Genomic DNA, 4,171 nt, shown 5'->3' with positions numbered 1-4,171 from the left:
AAATAAATCATCAATTCGATCCATTTGATACGCCAATTGCTTGTAACTATGGTTAGTGTTTTGAATCAAATGGTTAAACACACTATCAATTTATTGTGTAAACATATTTACCATCTCATGATTACACACATCCATTTGTTGCCTCATAGACTAGAGAGAACTGGTTATTAAGGATAAGATAACTTAAGGGATATATCCTAAACCTGCTTGTGGTTGTACCATTCAATTAGGATTTCTTATACCAGATTCTGATGCTAAGTATGGGTTGAGAGGGGATGCAACCGTTATTGCATTATCTACATGTATAGATGCATTGGTTTGTAGGCCTGATATCATTGCAATTGGCATGCCATAAGGATACTCCCTACCTTAGATAGCCCGCCAATGCCAATTGCCAAAAAGAGTCGAGTTAACAAGTCTGAAATCCCGAACCTCCAAAACATCCTCCTCATTGAATTTACAAACTACTTCCTATTTCCCCCAAATGGTTAATGAGTTTCTTTTAAAAATGAATTGTTCGACAGAATTGAAATTTGAAATCTAGCCAAAATAGTTATTGGTTATTCTCTACTCACCTTCAGATTGAACTCTAAAATATATAACCTTAGATGATAAAAAAATCAAACAAAAGGATTAACTTAATACACAGTTTATATTTAAAAAAAGTTAATTCACAGTTTACAAACATCACATATGCAGATTTATTCTTAAAAGCATTCCTGTTGCAAAGTAAAAACATATATTTCATATTAGATACATCAACTTTTTTGTTGACATATAATATAATCCAAGTTTTGTGAGGCCCAAGCCCAATGTTAATTAGGGTTTAGGAGTTTTTACTTAATTTGTTATATTTGTTACTTAGTTGTCAAGTAAATTAGGTGTATATAAATAGATACTTTATAATTTAGTTGGGAACACAATCATTCTTCAATAGTAGTAATCCTTATTTCCTTATTCTCTCTCTTTCTCTCCTCACTAAAAGTGCCTCACGCACTAAAAAATTAGTATCTAGAGCGCCAATTAGATTCTTGATCGTGTTTTCAAGAATCACACGCCGATGATCGTGGATTGTTAATCAATCGCTACAATGATGAGTGGTACTAATGGCATTCCGAATTCTCTTCCAATTCTTGACAGTAAGAATTGGATCCGATAGAGAAAACAAATGCAATCTCTATTTGGCTTTCATAAAACCCTGGAAGTGGTTACTAATGCCATCCCTGAGCTTGCTGAGAATGCAATTGATTCTCAGAGAGTCACGAACAAGGAGGCGAAGAAGAAATATTGCAAGGTTGCATATTGAATTCAATCGGCGGTAGATTCGGTGAATTTTGATAGGATATCTCATGCTGAATCGGAGAAGGAGGCATGTGATATTCTTGTTAAGTTCCATGAAGGAGGTGAGAAAGTTAAAGTCATCAAATTGAAGACTTTGCGATGATAACATGAATCGCTGCAAATGGGAGAAGATGAAAAGATTATAGGCTATGTGTCGAAGATGTATAATCTCGTCTATCTCATGAAGGGTTATGGTGAAACCCTAACTGATAGGATGATACTTGAGAAGGTAATGCGTGCATAGACCTCTCATTTTGATAATGTTATCGTATCTATTCAAGAATCCAACAATCTTGAAACCATGAAACTGGAAGATTTGGTTGGTTCGTCGGAGGCCCTTGAGATTAGGATTGTCAAAAGGAAAGGGGTTTAAGATTTAATACAAGCACTATAGGCTCATACTTCGAAGAAGCATGGTGGTTCCAACAAATTAGAACCCTCAAAAGCATAAGGTCGATGATAGGGCTTCTGAATCCTCAAAAAGAGGAGAAGGAAACTCCTATTAGAAAGACAAAGATAAAAAAAAGGTGTGTAGTGCTATAAATGTGAAAAATGGGGTCACGTGGCCAAGAATTGTTGGTACAATAAATACAAGGGAGTGACAAACGGAAAGGAGGAATGAGAAAACCTTGCATACTAGTATTAAGATGATTATGAAGATACGGTGGTTATGGTTACAATTGGAGATGACCATGTCGACTCCAAGATCTGGTTCCTCGACTTGGTCTGCTCGAATCACATGATTGGTTAAAAAGTGTGGTTAGTAGATTTCGACTAGTCGAAGAAGAGCGAGGTCAAACTTGCTGATAATAGTTAGTTGCAAGCAGAAGGTACTGACAACATAGTTATTCAAAGGAGAAATGGAGGAAAAGTTATGATCAAAGATGTACTCTATATACTTGGAATGAAGTGAAATCTGCTAAGCGTTGGACAACTGGTCGAAAAAGGTTTCTCAGTTATTATGAAAGATGGAGCCTTGGAACAGTTGGACACTTAGAATAATTTGGTCTTGAAATATCCTTTGTCGAAGAATAGGACATTCAAGACTATGATCAATTCGGCTGAAGTACAATGTTTAAAAACTGTTGTCGACCACAAGCATAATTGGTTATGGCAATTGAGGTTTGGACATTTGAACTTTCGATCACTCAATCAACTGATTACTTAGGATATGGTAATTGGTATACCAAGTCTTGAGATTCCCGACAATCGCTGTGAAGGTTGTCTAGTCGGAAAGTAATCTAGAAAGTCTTTCGTTTCAATTATGCCAATGAGATCTTCCTGCATACTCGAAGTTGTACATTCAGATGTATGTATCCCTTTTAAGGAGCATACCATTAGTGGAAACATGTATTTTGTTTTGTTTGTTTATGAGTTTAGTCGAAATTTGTGGATCTATATGATCAAGTGAAATGACAAAGTATTCGAAATCTTTAAGAGATTCAAGATGCTTGTCGAAAACCAGAGTGAAAAAAATGTCAAATTTCTCCGAACATGATCGCACTAAATTACACCGTGTTTTTGACTCGGATTTCACATGTTTATTAGGACTTTATTATCATTTTGTTTATATTATGCTCTCTTTTCTCTTGTTTTTAGATATTTATCACTTTCGGATTCTTTTGGAAGAAACGTATCAAAAGACCTAAAATTAGGGTTTTTCGGCGAAATTACACACATGGCGTTGTACATGGCGGCCGCTATGGGAGAAGCCATGAGTCATCAGCCCTCAACTAGGAGGTAACCGTCATGTTCCCATGATCCACCCCATTTACACACATGGCGGGCACCATGAAGGGATGGCGGGCGCCACCTTTGGTAATCACGTTCCCACTAAGGAGAAGTTGGAGGGCACCATGGTCTTTACTAGCTGCTGAAATCCTCTATAAATAGTTCGTTCCATTTCATTTTCTAATCATCCAACTTAGTTTTACAACACTAAACATATATTTATCATTTGTAATAGCGATAATCCGTCACATCGGGGGTTTATCGCACCTTAGTGAGATTGAGTTGGGTCACTTCGAGTTGTTGTCGTCTTTAGCTTCAGGAGTCGGAGGTTTATTTTTGTACCAGATTTAAAGCCCTCCATTTGGAGCAGGTTCTTATTTATCGCTTTATTTATTTATTTCCCGCATCGCTTTTATTTTATTTATTTCCCTCATCGCTTTTATTTTATTTATTTTCTGCACTCGCTTTACTTTATTTATTTTCCGCACTCGCTTTTATTTTTTTTTATTTTCCGCACTCGCTTTACTTTATTTATTTTCAGCACTCACTTTACTTTATTTATTTTCCGCACCCGCTTTACTTTATTTATTTTCCGCACTCATTTTACTTTACTTTACGCACTTTTTACGCCTCACATTCTAAAACAAACTTTTCATCATGATCAATACCGTTGTGTTTGTTTGTGTTACCATGTCTGGCTAAATCTTTTAAAGGTTAGAATGTAAGGATCGCGGTTAAAGATATGTTTCACATATTGAATCTGTAGAAATACTTTAAAGGTTGTTTCGATTTTTAACTTGAGTTTTCGGAAAACAAATTTGGTTAGTTTTAATTATTCGAGGAGTGCGAAAGCACCCTGGCTAACTAACTAGGAATTTTTATCACTTTAAGGAAAAACTATTTTTGAAACTGTTTTCGAACGCGTTGATAGATTTAAAATCAGGCAACTCCTTGGGTAAACTTTCCAAATCAAAATCACTTTTCAACTAAGTTTAGGAGTCTCATTTCTTAAAAATAAGTTTACTACTTTAGCGTTCTGCGCACCTTCTATAAGTGACAATAAAAGGCCTTAATTTAAGGGTAAACTCGGTTCTGAATA

Source organism: Lathyrus oleraceus, chromosome 6, assembly GCF_024323335.1.
Source record: "Lathyrus oleraceus cultivar Zhongwan6 chromosome 6, CAAS_Psat_ZW6_1.0, whole genome shotgun sequence".
Classification (NCBI taxonomy): domain Eukaryota; kingdom Viridiplantae; phylum Streptophyta; class Magnoliopsida; order Fabales; family Fabaceae; genus Lathyrus; species Lathyrus oleraceus.
The sequence above is the reverse complement of the archived record's forward strand: the minus strand, read 5'-3'. Positions refer to the sequence as shown.